At 45.1% G+C, this 18,788-nt stretch overlaps 1 protein-coding gene and 1 non-coding gene across 17 annotated transcripts in view; one reads left to right on the plus strand and one right to left on the minus strand.

Moving 5' to 3' along the window:
• MBNL2 (muscleblind like splicing regulator 2) overlaps window positions 1-18,788 on the plus strand; it is a 363,660-nt gene that overhangs the window by 94,798 nt on the left and 250,074 nt on the right. The window lies entirely within an intron of this gene.
• Window positions 16,162-16,280, minus strand: LOC135051383 (5S ribosomal RNA). Its single transcript, XR_010242203.1, has one exon. It is a non-coding gene; the product is annotated as a 5S ribosomal RNA (ribosomal RNA).

Consider the following 18,788-nt stretch of genomic DNA (forward strand, 5'->3'; position numbering starts at 1 on the left):
AACCCCACTATTTTCATCAGGGCAGGGAGCACAGGTCGGATTTACAAAAATCCGTTTGTTATAGGCTACATAGTCCAGCAGAGGGGATAAGGCGCTGACCTGTAGCCCCTCCCCCGCTCCAGGCGCCATCTACAGCAGGTGTTCCCGCCCTGGATCTGCATTTCTCTCTCTCCCTCCCTGTCAGCGTATGGGTGCCATTTTACATAGCTGCGCTGATCCTGGGACTGCTGGGCACTGTCTCTTCTGTAAAGCCGCGTGCCTTATCAGCGCTGTGCATTTACAGAACACTTAAGTTTTCTACATGTCGTTTAGACAGCGTTCGTTAAGAACAAGTGCACTACTATATGAATATTTAGTATTCTGTGATATACTTCCAGTGTTTACTAGGCATTGTTATCTGTATACATACATTTCTATATGTAGTATTACTAGTCCAGTGCAGTTTTATTGGTTATATGTAATAATTTCTGCATTGTACCTGTGACTGTGTGTGCCTATAGCTGCTGTGTGGTTTCTGTTCTGTGTATCACACATATTGCTATCACTTTATTCTGTACCCTGGGGGGGGCTAAGTGCATCAGGGTCTCTTTTACCATATAGTGTTCCACAGGATATACTGTTTTGTATTTTTCACTGTGTGTTTCAGTCACCTTATAATGCTTAAATCCTCTGTTAGTGCTCTGCATTTACGGTCACATAACACTGGGTTTTTTCTGCTGCAGGGTACACTGGGCTCCACAGGGAATGTGGATGTAGAATAGGATCTTGATCCGAAACACCAACAGGCTCAAAGCTTTGACCTTCTTCCCAAGATGCATAGCGCCGCCTCCTCTATAACCCCGCCTCCGTGCACAGGAGCTCAGTTTTGTAGTTGGTGCCATGCAGTAAGCAGGCATACAACAGTGGGGCTGCTCCAGCAGCCCTGAGAGAAGCTTTTAAAGTATATGAAGACTTCACGGGCTGCAGCAGAGACACTGACTGTGTTAGATGTCAGTCAGACATCTCCTGCTGCAGCTTCATCACCTCCCCCAGCGGCGCTGTACACTCCCGCTCCCTGGTTGCCGGGTACCTACAGCGGAGGCTCCGGTTTTCTTCCAAGTTAGTCACACACACGAGCGCTGTTCTCCCGGATCGCGGGGCCGCACTCAGGGAGGAAGTGAGGGGTCCCCTCGACGGGACCCGCTGTAAATCGTGATCCCGCGCGGCCCGCCTCCCACTGTGGTAGTACAGGGACCCCACTAGTCCACCAGGGCATGGGCACAGGTCGGTTTTCTCTCATAAAACTGTTTTATTAAGCCCCCAGTACCCGGTGGTGAAGTCCAGCAGGGAAATAAGGCTTTGACCTGTAGCCACTCCCCCAGCCCCAGGGCGCCATTTAGAGTAAATGTTCCCGTCCTGGAGCTGCATCTCTCTCCCTCACTTCCTGTCAGCATTTGGGCGCCATTATAGCAAACAGAGCTGATCCTGTGACTGTTTGGGCAAATCCTCCTCTGTAAAGCCGCCTGCCTGTCAGCGCTGTGCATTTTACAGGACACTTAAGTATTCTACATGTCTGCTGACAGTGTTAGTTAAGAAAAAGTGCATTTAGTCAGGGTTATTTAGTACAAGTACCCTGTGATATACATCCAGTCTTTACTGTGCATTGTTATATCTATTAAGTGTATAGCTATACATAGTACTACTCTGTATTGCTAGTCCAGTGCAGTTTTATTGCATGTCATAGTTTCTGTATTGTACATACTGTGACTCTGTGTGTGTGCATATAGCTGCTGTGTGACCTCCATTTTGTGTATCTCACTCAGATTGCTATCCCTATATTCTATAACCTGAGGGGGCTAAGTGTATCAGGTTTATCATAATACAGGCAGTTGACATGATATACTTAGTGTGTATTTTTCCCTGTGGTTTTTAGTCACCATGTACCGCTTGAATTCCCTGTTTGTGCTGATACGCTGCACAGGGGGTTCTTGTCAGGTATTGTGCTGCTAATATTGTACTGTGTTGCCTTGCATCGAGCTTTTGATGATGTCAACTACAAAGGGCAACGGAGCTGGGGCTGATCCCACAATGAGTGGTGTTGACGCTGCAGACACATTTGAGGATAACATAGCAGCTGAGGGTTCAGGTTCTGGAGGTTCCTTACCCCCCAGTGGGACTGTAGCAACGGGGGTGCAAAATGGACCCACCTTGGGCTACCTTCTCCACGCTATTGAATACGCTGGAAACTAGACTAACGACCCATATGGGACCACCTGTGCCGATAAAACCGCTTATGGTCCCCACGGTTAACCCGCCGTGGGCAGATCAACTGTCCAATAAGTTACAGCAATTGAACCAATCACTGACTGCTCAAAAGTCTAACCCTCGCCCGCCTAAGACCAAATGGTCCTCTAAGCGGGCAATTACTTCCTCACAACGTCCCAGACACCTTGTCTGATGGGGATGGCGTTTATACAGACCCCACAGATTCTGATCCTGATGCTTCTGATGGGGAAGTTGTTTCGCAGGTGGATGTTCCTGGTTTGTTAGAGGCTATCAGGCTCATTCTTCAGGTTGATGATGAATCGGAGCCTGACGCTGCCCCTAAGAAACCGGAGAGGTTTAAACTTCAAAAGGTGGTTAAACAAGTTTTACCTCACTCTGAACATTTAGTTGACATACGTCAGGAGTCCTGTGAGAATACAGGAAAGAAATTCACACCTCACAAGAAGATGCTGGCTTGCTACCCCCTCGCTGCGGAGCTAGGTAAAAATTGGGAAACACCCCCACCAGTGGATTCGCAAGTGGCGCGGCTGGTAGTATCCTCAGCTCTGCCTGTAACTACCGTCACGTCCGTGAGAGAGCCGACGGACAAGCGTGTGTAGGGTTGTTTGAAGGCAATCTACATCCTAAATGGTGCGGTGCATAGTCCCAGTATTGCAGCGACATGGGCTGCTGAAGCTGTGGAAGCGTAGCCTCAGGAGCTGAAGGCGGAGTTGCCTTCCAATGCTTCTGATCATGCTAGACAATGCCTGTCGTATATTGTTACAGCATCTCATTACATTAAAGAGGCGGCTTCTGATGCCGGTAGTCTGGCGGCCAAGGCATTGACTCTAAGAAAACCCTGGAGGTACTCCCCCTTCAAAGGAGACATTCTTTTCGGAGAAGATCTCAACAAGATAGTGGCTGACTTAGCGTCTGCTAAAACAGCATGTCTTCCTAGTACTGCTCCTTCGGTGCCGAAGGCTAAGAGTACTTCCTTTCGCTCCTTTCATCCTTCAGGGAAAGCAAAAGGTCAGGCGTACCCAAAACAGGTTCGCACTTCCAAACCCAATAAGCCCAAACGGGGCGTCTGCCTGCTTCCAAAACTGACAAGCCTGCTGCATGACGGGGCGGGCCTCCCTCTGGGGGATCCCAGAGTGGGGGGTTGACTTCTAGGGTTTACCCAGGAATGGTTGAAGACCACTTCTGATGCCTGGGTACGGGAAGTCGTCCCTCGAGGTTACGCTGTGTTCTTCAAGAAATGTCCCCCTCATCGATTTTGCCTGACAGATGTCCCTTCGGATCAGGTGAAGGCAAAAACTCTTCATTTGGTGGTACAGTCCCTCCTGGACACAGGAGTGGTAGTACAGGTGCCTCTGGCTCAGAGAGGCAAGGGGTACTATTCACCGCTGTTCCTAGTCCCGAAACCGAATGGGTCTTCCCGGCCCATTCTCATCCTCAAGTCCTTGAACAAATTTGTGAGGGTCTCCAAGTTTCGTATGGAAACTCTTCGCTCTATTGTTCTGGCCTTGGAGCCTGGGGACTATATGGTCTCACTGGATATACAGGATGCTTACCTGTATATTCCCATTGCAGTGTCGCATCAGCAGTACCTGAGGTTTGCGGTTGGAAACCTCCATTACCAATTTCGGGCGTTACGTTTTGGTTTGACCACGGCTCCGCAAGTCTTCACCAAGGTCATGGCGGTACTGACGGCTGTACTCCGCCGTCAAGGGGTCAGGATCTTACCATACTTGGACGACTTGTTGATCCTGGCAAATTCCCCAGAGATTCTCCTACGCCATCTGGATCTGACTATCCAGTTTCTGCAAGCACACGGGTGGCTCATCAGCTGGAAGAAATCCTCCCTTGTCCCTGCTCAGAGCATGGTACACCTGAGGGTGTTGTTGGACACTCACAACCAGCGGTTGTTCTTGTCTCAGGAGAAAGTCCTGAAGCTTCAGGACAGGATTCGAGGCTTCCTATCTCGTCCGCAAGTGTCGATACATTTGGCAATGCAAGTGCTAGGTCCCATGGTGTCGGCTTTCGACATGGTGGAGTACGCGCAATTCCATTCCCGCCCTCTCCAGAGGCTGATTCTTGCCAAGTGGGACGGCCTTCCTCACCGGATCAGGTCTCAAATGATCTCATTGTCTCCGGAGGTCCGTCTGTCACTGAGCTGGTGGCTTCTGGACCAACGATTGAGCAGGAGCAGGAGTCGTCCCTTCTGGATCTCCAACTGGGTTCTTCTGACAACGGACGCCAGTCTGAGGGGTTGGGGCGCGGTGTTGGAGCAACACTCTCTTCAGGGTCGCTGGACCAAGGAGGAGTCTCTCCTCCCGATAAACATTCTGGAATTGCGGGCGGTGTTCAACTTATTGAACTTGGCACAGCATCTAATACAGAACAGACCTGTTCAAGTACAGTCGGACAACGCCCCCACGGTGGCGTACATCAATCATCAAGGCGGCACTCGAAAGCCGCATGGCAATGAGGGAAGTATCACGGATTCTTCAGTGGGCGGAACGCCATCTGCCAGCCATATCGGCAGTGTTCATTCCGGGGGTCCTAAACTGGGAAGCGGACTTTCTCAGTCGTCAGGACGTACACGCCGGAGAGTGGAGCCTCCTTTCAGAAGTGGGGCCTTCCAGATGTGGACCTGATGGCATCTCGACACAATCACAAGGTTCCGGTCTTTGGAGCAAGGGCAATGGATCCTCAAGCGGCGTTTGTGGATGCACTGGCAATTCCATGGAACTTTCGGCTGCCATACGTGTTCCCTCCGGTGTCGCTCCTGCCCAGAGTAACAAGGAAGTTCAAGCAAGAAGGAGTAATCCTACTTCTGATTGCTCCAGCGTGGCCCAGACGGCATTAGTTCTCAGACATTCAGGGTCTCTCGATAGAGCATCCCCTTCTACTTCCGCAGCGGCCAGGTCTCCTCCTTCAGGGCCCCTGTGTAGCCCGATTGGCTTTGACGGCGTGGCTCTTGAAGCTTCTGTCTTGAGGGCCAAAGGATTTTCTGAGACGGTCATTAAAACCATGTTGAGGGCCCGGAAACCGGCTTCTGCTCGGATTTATCATAGGGTCTGGAATTCTTACTTTGCTTGGTGAGCTTCTGAGAATCAGGACGCTTACAAGTTTAGTACAGCCAAACTTTTGGCCTTTATACAACAAGGCTTGGACTTGGGCCTTCGTCTGGCCTCCATCAAGGTACATATTTCTGCCTTGTCGGTTTGGTTTCAGAGAAACCAGAAATTCCTGTTGTTCATACGTCTATTGCATCTATTACCTGATGTTACATACGTACACTCAGGGTGTGTTGCGGATTCAACCTCCTTATGTCACGCCGGTGGCTCCTTGGGACTTGTTGGTGGTTCTAGAGACGTTGCACGGGTCTACGTTTGAGCCTCTTGAATCTGCAGACCTTAAGTGGCTTTCTCTTAAGGTATTGTTTCTGCTGGCTATTGCCTCTGCTAGACGGGCTTCGGATTTGGGTGCCTTGTCTTGTAGGTCACCATATCTGATTTTTCACTGTGATCGGGCGGTTCTTAGAACACGTCCCGGGTATTTACCTAAGGTGGTGTCTTCTTTCCACCTTAATCAGGAGATTGTGGTTCCGGCATTTGCCTCCTGATTTGTCTTCCAAAGAACGGTCTTTGTATGTGGTACGTGCTCTCCGTATCTATGTGAAGAGAACTGCCTCAATCAGGAAGTCAGATTCTTTCTTTTGTTCTGTTTGGTTTTTACAAACGTGGCTGGCCTGCTCACAAGCAGACCCTAGCCAGATGGATTAGAATGGTGATTGCACATGCTTATGTACAGGCTGGCCTTCCAGCTCCTGCTACCATAAAGGCCCATTCTACTCGGTCGGTTGGACCTTCTTGGGTGGCCTCCCAGGATGCTTCATTTGGACGCCGGGTTCTTGTACCCGCTACAGTGCGTCCCCTCCCATAAGGAACTGCTTTAGGACATCCCCAATGTCATTCCCTGTGGAGCCCAGTGTACCCCGCAGCAGAAAATGAGATTTATGGTAAGAACTTACCGTTGTTAAATGTTTCTGTGAGGTACACTGGGCTCCACAGGGCGCCCACCCTGACGCACTTAGCTTCTTTGGGTTGGAATGGCATTAGCCGCTGACACCCTCTCCTGTCGTGAGTGTGTGGTGTATGTGGCTACTAACGATTTTCGTCTCTTTTACCTGCTACTGCATTGGACTGGTTACCAAAAATACAGCTCCTGTGCCCGAAGGCGGGGTTATAGAGGAGACGGCGCTATGCATCTTGGGAAGAAGGTCAAAGCTTTGAGCCTGTTGGTACCTCGGATCAAGATCCTACTCTACACCACAATGTCATTCCCTGTGGAGCCCAGTGTACCTCGCAGAAAGATTTAACAACGGTAAGTTTTTACCATAAATCTCGTTTTTGTCAGGTATTGTATTTGTCTGGCTACATTGTACTGTTACGCCCTAAGACTACATTCCCAATAATGTCTGCTGCACAGGGTGGGAAATCGCAGATGCGCCTACGTCATGCAGTGCTGGCACCACAGATTAACCTGAGGAAAGTATTTCAGCTGAGAGTTCAGGTACTGGGTGCTCTGCACCTTCCAGTCTGCCCGCAGCTCCTGTGGCAAATCAGGAACCACCTTGGGCTGCATTTTCAAATAAGCTGACCACGCTTGTAACACGACTTACGCCCCCTGTGGGACCTCCTGTGCCATTACAACCACATATTGTCCCTGTAGTTAATCCGCCATGGGCGGATACTCTGTCAACCCAGTTACAGCAATTAAATCAGTCCTTGGTTAAACACAAACCTAACCCTAGCCCTACTGGGACATTTCTTCCACACAATCCACTAATATTTCGTATGATTCTTCCGATGAGGATGGGGATTATACTGATCCTTCAGATACTGATACAGTTGTTTCTAATGAGGAATCTACAACTCAGGTTGATGTTCCTGAACTAGTGGAGGCTATCAAGCTGATTCTCCGGATTGATGATGAGATTGAAACCTCCTGCTACTGTACGTCTAAGAAACCTGATAAGTTTAAACGTCAGAAGGTTGATAAAGTAGTTTTACCTCATTCTGACCTCTTAATTGACATACGCCAGGAATCCTGGTCATCTCCAGGAAATACATTTTCCCCGTCAAAAAGGATGTTGTCTCGTTATCCTATCCCTGCAGAGTTGAGTAACAAGTGGAAAAATCCACCACCGGAGGACTCTCATGTCGCCCGTCTAGTGGTGTCTTCTACTCTGCCTGTCGCCACTGTCACTTCACTGAAGGAACCGACGGATAAGCGTGTGGAGGGATGCCTGAAGTCTATCTACACACTTACCAGTACATAGACCCACTTAGGCAGCCTCTTGGACGGCAAAAGCTATTGAAGCATGGGTTCAGGCAATTGAGGATGAGCTACCTCTAAATATTTCTGACACTGCCAGACAATATCTGTCTATATTACCACAGCCTCTTACTATATTCAGGAGGCGGCCTCTGATGCCAGTGTAATGGCGGCCAAGGCGTCTACTACGTCTCTCCTGGCTCGTCGGATTTTGTGGTTAAGGTCCTGGACAGTGGACCTGGACTCCCTTTTAAGGGGGACATACTATTTGGGGAGGATCTGAACAAGAACGTGACTGACTTGGCAACAGCCAAGACTGCATTTCTCCCAAGTAGTAATCCTTCTGCTCTGAAGGCTAAGAGTACCACTTTTCGTTCCTTTCGTCCTCCAGGTAAAGCAAAGGGTTAGGCGTATCCGAGACAGGCTCGTACTTCCAAAAACACCAAGCCCAAGTCTAAGCAATCTTGTGCCGCCCGTCGGCCTGCTTCCAAAAAGGATAGGCCTGCACCATGACGGGATGGGCCTCCCCCTGGGGGACCCCATGGTGGGAGGCCGTCTTCTGCAGTTCGCCCAGGCCTGGTTAAGGACCACTTCGGATGCCTGGGTGCGGGAAGTTCTCACGGGTACGCGATCTCTTTCAAGAGACGCCCCCCTCAACAGTTCTGCTCGATGGATATCCTTTCGGAACCGCTGAAAGCACAAACTCTACACTTGGTTGTACAATCTCTCCTAGATACTGGAGTGATTGTGCCGGTACCTCTGTCTCAAAGAGGCAGGGGTAACTATTCGACCCTGTTTCTAGTCCCGAAACCAAATGGGTCCTCCCGGCCTATACACAACCTCACATCTTTGAACAAATTTGTGAGGGTATCCAAATTCCGTATGGAGACTCAGTGCTCTATTGTACTGGCTATGGAGCCCAAGGACTATATGGTATCCCTGGATATACAGGATGCTTACCTGCACATACCTATTGCCATGTCGCATCAGCAATATCTGCGGTTTGCTATTGGCAACCTACATTATCAATTCTAGGCCTTGCCTTTTGGACTGACCACGGCTCCTCAGATCATCACCATGGTCATGGCAGTCATGACGGCTCTTCTCCACCGTCAGGGTGTCAGGATCATGCCGTATCTGGACGACTTGCTGTTCCTGGCAAACTCCCCAGAGGTTCGCCTCAGTCATCTGGAACTGACGGTCCAATTCCTACAAGCCCATGGGTGGCTCATCAACTGGAAGAAGTCCTCGCTGGTTCCTGCTCAGAGCATGGTGCACCTGGGGGCATTGCTGGACACACACAACCAACGATTGTTCTTGTCTCCAGAGAAAGTCCTGAAACTTCAGGACAGGATCAGATACTTCCCCTCTCACCAGATAGTGTCAATACACTTGGCGATGCAAGTACTAGGCCTCATGGTGTCGGCATTCGACATGGTAGAGTTCGCTCAATTTCATTCCAGCCCTCTGCAGAAGTTAATCCTTTCCAAGTGGGACGGCCTGCCTCACCGGATCAGTCTCAAATGATCTCCTTGACTCCGGAGGTTCGTCTGTCACTGAGCTGGTGGCTACAGGACCAACAGTTGAGCAGGGGCCGTCCCTTCTGGATCTCCAACTGGGTCCTCCTAACAACGGATGCCAGACTGCTGGGTTGGGGCGCGGGTTTGGAGCTACACTCTCTCCAGGGTCAGTGGACCAAGGAGGAATCTCTCCTCCTGATAAACATTCTGGAATTGTGGGCAGTGTTCAGTGCATTGACACTGGCCCTGCCTCTGGTACAGAACAGGCCTGTTCAAGTACAATCAGGCAACGCCACCACAGTGGCGGACATAAATCATCAAGGCGGCACTCGAAGTCGCATGGCAATGATGGAAGTGTAAAAAATCCTCCAATGGGCGGAACGCCATTTGCCAGCCATACCGGCAGTGTTCATTCCGGGAGCCCTCAACTGGGAAGCGGACTTCCTCAGTCGTCAGGACGTGCACGCCGGAGAGCTGGAGTCTTCATCCCGAAGTATTTCAACTCCTAGTGGACAAGTGGGGCCTACCAGATGTAGACCTGATGGCATCTCGACACAATCACACGGTTCCGGTCTTCGGAGCAAGGACAAGGGATCCTCAAGCGGCGTTCGTGGATGCACTAGAAATTACATGGAACTTAAGGCTGCCATATGTGTTCCCACCAGTGTCACTCCTGCCCAGGTGTAATACGGAAGTTCAAGCAAGAAGGAGGGGTTCTACTTCTAGTCGCTCCAGTGCGGGCCAGACATCATTGGTTCTCAGACCTGCGGGGTCTCTCGATAGAGCGTCTTTTTCTACTTCCTCAACCCCCAGACCTCCTCGTTCAGAGCCCTTGTGTCTACCCAGACCTGGCCAGACTGGCTTTGATGGTGTGGCTTTTGAAGCATCACTCCTGAGAGCAAAAGGATTCTCTGAGGCGGTCATTCAAACTATGTTGAAAGCCCATAAACCAACTTTGGCTCGGATTTATTAGAGTCTGGAATTCTTACTTCACTTGGTGTGCTGTTAAGAATTATGATGCGTATACTTTCAAAACTTCAAGACTTTTGGCTCTTCTCCAGCAAGGCCTAGACTTGGGCATCGTCTGGACTCCCTCAAAGTTCATATATGTGCCTTGTCTCTGTGGGTTCACAGAAAAATTCCATCTCTTCCTGACGTTCACACATTCACACAGGATGTTCTACGGATTTAGCCTCCCTATGTCCCTCCTGTGGCTCCATGGGATCTGTCTGTTGTATTGAATGCCCTGCAAGAGTCTCCATTTGAACCTCTTGAATCTGTGGGCCTTAAATGCCTTACGCTTTAGGTAGTTTTTCTGTTGGCTATTGTCTCTGCTAGTAGGGTGTCAGACTTAGGCGCCTTATCCTGTCGTCCACCCTTTCTGATTTTTCACCGTGACCGGGCTGTTCTTCAAACTCGCCCTGGTTATTTGCCTAAGGTGTTGTCATCTTTTCACCTTAACCAGGAGATTGTGGTTCCGGCCTTCACCTCTTGTGGTCTGTCCTCCAAAGAAAAATCTTTGGATGTGGTACGGGCTCTCCGTGTTTATGTGGAGAGGACTGCCTCCATCAGGAGGTCTGATTCCCTTTTTGTACTTTTTGGTTTTCACAAACGTGGCTGGCCTGTGAATAAGCAGACCTTGGCCAGATGGATTAAAATGGTAATTGCACAAGTTTATGCGCAGGCTGGGCTCCCAGCTCCTGCTGCTATCAAGGCCCATTCTACTCAATCGGTTGGACCTTCTTGGGCGGCCCGCCATAGCGCGTCTGCAGAACAATTGTGTAAGTTGGCTATGTTGTCCTCTGTGTCCACGTTCATTAGGTTCTATGCCTTTGATACTTCCGCCTCCCAGGATGCTACCTTTGGATGCCGGGTTCTTGTGCCCACTACAGTGCATCCCCTCCCATGAGGAACTCCTTTAGGACATCCGCGATGTTATTCCCTGTGGAATCCCAGTGTACCCGGCTGCAGAAAACGAGATTTATGGTAGACTTACCATGGTTAAATCTCTTTCTGCGGGGTACACTGGATTCCACAGAGCTCCCACCCTGAAGCACTTAGCTTCTTTGGTTTTGTATGGCATTAACTGCTGGTACCTTCTCCTGTCGTGAGAATGTGGTTCTATGTGGCTAACATCTACCGTCTCTATTTTACCTGCTACTGCATTGGACTGGTTAACAAAACTGAGCTCCAGTGCCTGTTGGCGGGGCTATAGAGGAGGCGGTGCAGTGCATCCTGGGAACAGTCAAAGCTTTAGCCTGTTGGTTCCTCGGATCAAGATCCAACTCTACACCTCTATGTTATTCCCTGTGGAATCCAGTGTACCTCACAGAAAGAGATTTAACCATGGTAAGTCTACCATAAATCTCCTTTTTTAAAGCGGCAATCACAAGACAAAACCATGCCTTATAAGTAAGTGCCCCTTTAAAAAACTGTCCGAGTTCGGGAGGCATTACATCCCGCTGATATGTTTAAACTGCTTACTCTGTTCCAGTCATGCCAAATGAGAAAAAAAATATATATAGGGGACAGAACTTTATGTAACACTTTTGTTGTAATTATCTTCCTACTTGTCTTTTGAAATGTTTCTTAAAGCATGATTGTTCTATTCACACATTTGTTTTAATAAAACAGTAATAAATATGTATTCAATTAAAATTTTTAAATATTTAAGTGAATAGTAAGCTAATAATAATATTGAAAAAAAAACCATATAGTACATGTACAATGGTGTGCGGCCCTGTATTTACATTTTTGGTACTCATCCCATTTAAGATTAGCGCCCAGACAGGAAGACGAAGAGATCTCTGTCTAGCAGTGACGGTCCTCAAATGGAAAGTCTGTTGTCCTTGGCTACATCTCAACTTCAGGTCCCAGAATAATTCTGCTGAATCAACTCCTATGAGGGCAGATGAAACATTATAGTGTGGTCATAGTGTACAGTGTAAATATCTGATTAGACCAGCTCACTCCCGTGGGATTAAATATTCTGTTATCTTCAGGACATTATTTTACACAGCTTTACATGTAAGGATTAAGGAGAACACTATCCGAAATGCAAGTTAATTTTCATGAAGCAGCATTTCAAATGTTTTGGAATTTGCCAACACTGCAGATATTTGCCTGAGTCTGAGTCAGGACGCTGTTCTCTGCATACAGTATGTGTGTAGACTAGTATTGCAGAGAGCCACTTGGAGCATAAAGCAGGTTTTTTAATGCAGAAACATGATTTTACAGAATAACAAGTATTTAAATGTCCTGTCGTGGAATGTTAACATTGACCTTGTGATAATAAATGCAATTTTATGTAACACAAAAGTACAAACATAAAAAAAATTACTTTTTTTAATTTAAAACAAAATTCTTAGCTGATGCTGAAAGTTATGGATTCAGTATATAGGAGGAGAGCCAATTTACTGCCAAGGCCAGATCATTTATTTGTCCCACTTAGAATATGAATTTACAGCTGTTCTTGTTGCTCACACCAGCAGAGGGTGCAAACAAAAATGAGGGTGTTAAGCCCTGTTCGAGGCACAATGCATCATCGTGGGACTATTAAAAATGATGTGTGAATAAACTCATTCTTAATTGAATATTCCCCATAGTGTTCTTTAAAATGTCTGTTGATGTTTAAGGACACCTATTGCACTTTCATATTCATAGGCCTGACTGTACAGAACTGTACAATGGATTGTCAAATTCTTGTTGGTGGTATAAATTACAATTGTCTACAGCAGGGCTGAACAAGTCCCACTTGTGATAGTTTATACAAAAGGACCAGGTGTTTACAAACTTTCTGACTCCCAGGTATCTAGCTATATTTTATTATATTGTTAGCTCTTTATTACGCATGACCATTAAACAGAAGTTTTTTGTTAAGTTCAAATAGTATTGCAGTGTTTTCCAACTCCCATGCATGTGCGTGTTTCACAGATCTCCTAGGTGGTACACATATGTATTCATTACTGGCTGACACATAATAGAGGTGGAGTTAATTATTTCACTTGTGATTTTGTGAGGAGAGCTGTAAAAAAAATGCACTGTTATGGGTCCATGAGGACTAGATTTGGTAAATGCTGCAGTCAGGGGCATTTCTAGAGAGGGCCCATGTGCAGGCTCCGTCTGGGCCCCCTCCTCTCTAGCCTGCAGCGCTGTGCAGCTCTGGGCACTAGGGTGTCTAGTCCCTTAACGCTGTCCTAGAGCGCATACACAAATCACCTGGAAAATGGTGCAGCGGCCATTTTCCTAGTGATTTTCCCTTCTGCGCATGTGCGGATCACCGGGAAAATGGCGTTGCGCTATTTTCCCAGTGATTTCTGCAGCACTGCTGCTGCGCCGCCAGACTCCGGAGGGTAAGTATTTAAATTAATGGGTGCAGGGTCACCGGTCTGGGCCCCCCTGGACCCCCAGGGGCCTGTGTGCACCGCACACACTGCACCCATTATAAATACGCCAGTGGCTGCAGTACTGGATCAAACATAAGCATGTTGGGAATCTGTATAAACCTTCATTGGAGGTTTCTGTCCAGCCCCAAAGTCATGAGTTTAATTCCTGAACAAGGCAATATCTGTGTTGAGTGTGTCTGTTCCCCCTTTGTTTGTGTGGATTTCCTCCTATACTCCTCTAAAACATACTTTCAAGTGAATTGGCTTAACACAGAAAAAAAAATAAACCTAGATATTGTGTGTGTGTGTGTGTGTGGTAAAGTGATAGGGAAATACAGATTTAAGCTATTGGGACTGATGTGAATGGTACTGTAATGTAGGTGTGTGCTGTATACTGTACATAACTGTTAATAAAAGGGGGGTGCAACAAGAACATGCTTAAACTAAACGAGAAACCGTCAGTCTGTATTTTCATCTGTTTTTCAAATGTTTTCTGAATATGGAAGATAAAGTACTCTGTATTATTTTTGCATGTGTGGTTATACCATATGACTGATCAGAATGGTATGGACTGCAGAAAGGTTGCATGTGTGGCCTTTGATGGCAGCCTCTTAAAATAGTTAGCCAGATGATTAAGTGAGAGGTCTTTTAGGGTAACTGACAAGGATGTTTATTATGAGTAGACATGAGGTTCGTTAGCTATGGAAGCTGGTTACACATACTGTATCTGTGTAATACATTTTTCTTTGCATTTATGATTTTGCTAGGCATGCAGTTTCTTGGAGAATATAAAATTATCCCGAAGGCAAAAATTACCGAACAACATTTCTTAAGTGTAGTTTTGATCTTACGACTATCATATAATGAGTCAGATTTTAATGAGCCCAGTATCAAGTTGTGACAGCTGAATCGACTCCTATTAAAATTCAGTAACAACATGCTCCATCATACACTTTGCCAGATTGTTGAACCCACATCAGTTATTTTTTACTCTGCTTGCCAAGATGTTAACCATAGATTCAGATTATTTAAGTAGTGGTGTTAATAAATCAGTGTTATATTGTGATCTCATTTAGATGTTCCATTTGTAGAGGGGGAAAAAAATTCAGTAGACCATATTTGTTTATGCCTATGTGCACGGATTGCATTATTTATTAAATCTTTTGAGAAATATTGATTTGTCTTTCCATAATAGGTTAGGCAATAATCCTCTGCATTGACAAGCACCTACTGTACTATAATGTCATGGGTCAGCACAGGTACTTGGTAGTCAAGGAAGTGTCATGTTCTTCTGTGCGGAGGAGTTGGGCTTTTCTTGCTGAGTACAGAGGGTGCACATCTGTAGATGCACCTTATTTTATACTCCAAAATTGAGATTTCAATTTGCTGGGTATTATTATTTAAATGAGACAAAGGGAGTGGGGAAGATAGGTTACTTTTTTCTATATTACAGGATTATCAAAAAGTATATTTGCTTCAAAGCTGCAGACATTATTCCTCACCTAAAATGTGTGAGCAAGCATTACGTTACTATTATAATACAAAAAGGACTGACTTGATTAAAGCATTAAACAAAGTACAGGTTGAGTATCCCTTATCCAAAATGCTTGGGACCAGAGGTATTTTGGATAAGGGATTTTTCCGTATTTTGGAATAATTGCATACCATAATGAGATATCATGGTGTTGGGACCTAAATCTAAGCACAGAATGCATTTATGTTACATATACACCTTAAACACACAGCCTGAAGGTCATTGTAGCCAATATTTTTTGTAACTTTGTGCATTAAACAAAGTGTGTGTACATTCACACAATTCATGTATGTTTCAAATACACCTTGTACACACAGCCTGAAGGTCATTTAATACAATATGTTTAATAACTTTGTGTATTAAACAAAGTTTGTATACATTGAGCCATCAAAAAACAAAGGTTTCACTGTCTCACTCTCACTAAAAAAAAGTCCGTATTTCGGAATATTTGGATATGGGATACTCAACCTGTAAATAAAACATGAAATATAACATCATTGTGACTGTAAAACAATACTTAGTATTGCAAGTCTAATGATTTAATGGGGTATGTGTTTCAGAGTTGGTAGAGATCAGGGTTGCAATGGGAGAAGACAGAAGGCTCTTGTGTGGGCGCACTCTTGAGAGAAAAAGTTGATAATGTATGAAATTATTTTTTAAAGAATGCTTAAGACATAACGTTTATTGACATTATTAAAACAAAGTTACCCTTCCCAAGGATCTATGAAGCAAATAAAGGTTTGAGAAAAAATATTAAAATTGTTCTGGTCTCTTTATTTCAAAGAGTATTTGGAAAGGTTGTAGACATTGGATTGTCATACCCCCATTTCCCCTGACCAGTACAGGGTATCTGTATTAATGGAACCGGGGGTTGGTCAAAACACAGTTTTTATAAGGAAAGCTCAAATAATTAAGCTCTGGATAGTTAGAATAGTAATCAGTGGTCACCACTCTAAGAATTGTACACCTGAATTACATATAAATACCATATTTACAGGCAGAATTGTGGGCAACATACTCGGTTCAAAACACTGCTGGTATTGTAAATACTATGATAGAGAAATACGGAATAGAGTTAGTGGTGATACTGCTGTTGGTGTTTAATGTCACATAAAGGAGGAAGTTAATTCCTGCTCTACAACACCAGGTATTCGCAGGTAGTCACCTTTCCTGATACTAACCCGGCCCAACGCTGTTTAGCTTCCAAGATCGGATGAGATCGGGCGCTGACAGCGTGGTATGGTAGTAGAGATTTATGTGTACACCAATGAGAGTGCACCTATATAGGAAATAAGAAATTAGAAGATTTGGAGAGGAGATAAAGAATAAGGAAAAAGTTGGTGAAAATATGTGGATCTGCTTTCCACGTTAGACCCGGTTCAAAAGTTCCCACTGTTGTGGTACAATGTTCCAGGAATCATGAATGAGAGTCCACGAATTTGGTGAATAAGGAATGTGATAACCAGTTAAATAACAATTTGGATATAATAGGCTAAATAGCTTTGGCAGGATAATAAAAGGATCTAGCTGCTACACGAAATATAATTACTGAGGACTGAATCTTCCAATAGTAATGGGAAAAATGCCTGGTGTCTCACCCTTAGATACTGGTGTGATTGAAAATCATATTATATCATACATATGAAACTCTACAGGTTCTCACAATATTAGGTAGAATACAATTAAAGGCACCATATGTCAATTATAAGATATAGGTGATATGGGGCTTTGTAAGTGAATTACACACAGCAGGGTAAATGACCATCCGAAGAAAAAATTCTCAATACAAGACAGAAAAAGAGTGCAGCAATAGTATCAGTGCTTACCAGAGGAAGGATTAATAAATCTATAATGGTATGAATGCCTGTTGATCTATAGGTATATGTATATGTAAAAGAAAATAATAATAATAACGCTGTCCTGGCCTCAGTTAAGAAAGAAACTGAGAATTCGGCTCATAATATGGAGAAACCTCTTGACAACAAAATCACACTGAAAAATAACAAGTGCAATAAGGGAAAAATGATAAAATCTCCCTAATTAAGATGTTGCCATCTGTGGCATAGGTCCACAAGATAGAAAGGGCTTACGAATCTCCAATCAACCAGAAAGCCAGGAAAGCCGAGCAGGTGTTAATGGTAATGCCACTGTGGAACTGTGTGGACGGAGCCCCCCGCAGAAAACGCGTTTCACCCTTAGGGCTTGTTCACTTCCGGGTTCCGTGCGGTCCGGTGGGGGAGCGGGTTTTTAAAGCAGCTGAAAGGTACAATTAACCAATGAGGACGTGTAATCGTTCAGTGAATTACCGCTGTAGTCGGCGGTTGCTAGGTGATGTAATTGCGGAGGTTGAAACGCCAGACGGAGACCTGATAGGTGGACAAGGTCTCGCGAGATTAGAGGCGCCATGTTAGTTGAGGGAATAGAGATTAGAGCTGAGGGAAGGCCCCGGAGATCCAGGGCTAGACTTAATGATAATTGCAGGAGAAGTTGATGCCTATTAACTTATATAGGTGCATGAATAAGTATTACTATAAAAACGTGGATGCATAGGACCTGTGTATAACTAAATGATAATGAAAATGTGAGAAGGTATGTAAACGTAATAATTGGCCAGGAGAAAAAAATGATAATAAGTGTACCTAGGGGCAGATAACGCCATATTGGTTAAGGGAAAGAAAAAGGGAAAGAAGATGTAGACAAATAAACTGAATATAACACATATATATCTGATCTGTGTGGGAAGGAAAAAAAGGGGGTGTATAAAATGAGTAATTTGAGTTAGTACCTCTGGGTGTTAGAGGTATATTAGTGTGGGGACTAATTATACCAATGGATGAAAGAAATGAAAAAAATTTATGCAAGGTATGTACCCAATGGGAAGGGATGATATGGAAATAAATAAATGGGTTAAACCTGTGTGTACCAGTGAAGTGATAAGATGTGCGTTAGGTGGCTAGTGAAAATTAAGTGAGAATCAGGATTGAAAGTTATGTGAGAACTGTGAAGAATAAGTATGGGGATAAATTAAATACAATATTGGGAGTAAGTGATTAATGAGTGAAACTGAAGTGTGGGAAAAAGTGAAGGCGTGTAGGATGTATGGTGTTGCATGAATTAGATAAATTGTTTGAAGGACTGGTGTGCGAGGGAAATGTGAGGGGAATGAGGTAGAAGCTGATGGGAGGTAGGAGGAAGAAAAGAGGGAGTTGGCTGGTTTAAAATCAGGGTTGGCTGGTTTAAAATAATTGTGTTTTTATTTTTATTATACTGCGACTACAGGCTCTGCACCATGTCTTCTTAAAAAAAAGCCTATTATAATGGAATCCCCCTGGTATTATTCCACATTCTTGTTGCTTATGATCTTCCTTTGAGTGTGCTGAACCAATGCAGTAAATTCACACACACAACAAAGATATTGGGAGGGTGAAACAGCTCACGGAGGTACCAAATCTACCTAGCATCAGCTAAAACTTCGCAAACACCTCTCCTAACAATCCTGTAGGACAGAAAAAAACCCACAACTAACATTCTTAATTTTAAAGACTATACAACTCCAACACATTAAAGAGGCAGTACACAGTCCTATTGAGAGCACTTTGTATATTTTATTATGTTTAGTCTATCTACATATATGTAGATGTAATAGGAATATTAAGCAGTTAAAAAAAATGGTTTTATTGAAAGATAAATTAGATCAAAGCTTAGAAACTGAATTGTTGATTTTAGAAAGCATTAAAACATGGTGAATACATAGTATGT

The sequence above is a fragment of the Pseudophryne corroboree genome, chromosome 2 (assembly GCF_028390025.1).
Source record: "Pseudophryne corroboree isolate aPseCor3 chromosome 2, aPseCor3.hap2, whole genome shotgun sequence".
NCBI lineage: Eukaryota > Metazoa > Chordata > Amphibia > Anura > Myobatrachidae > Pseudophryne > Pseudophryne corroboree.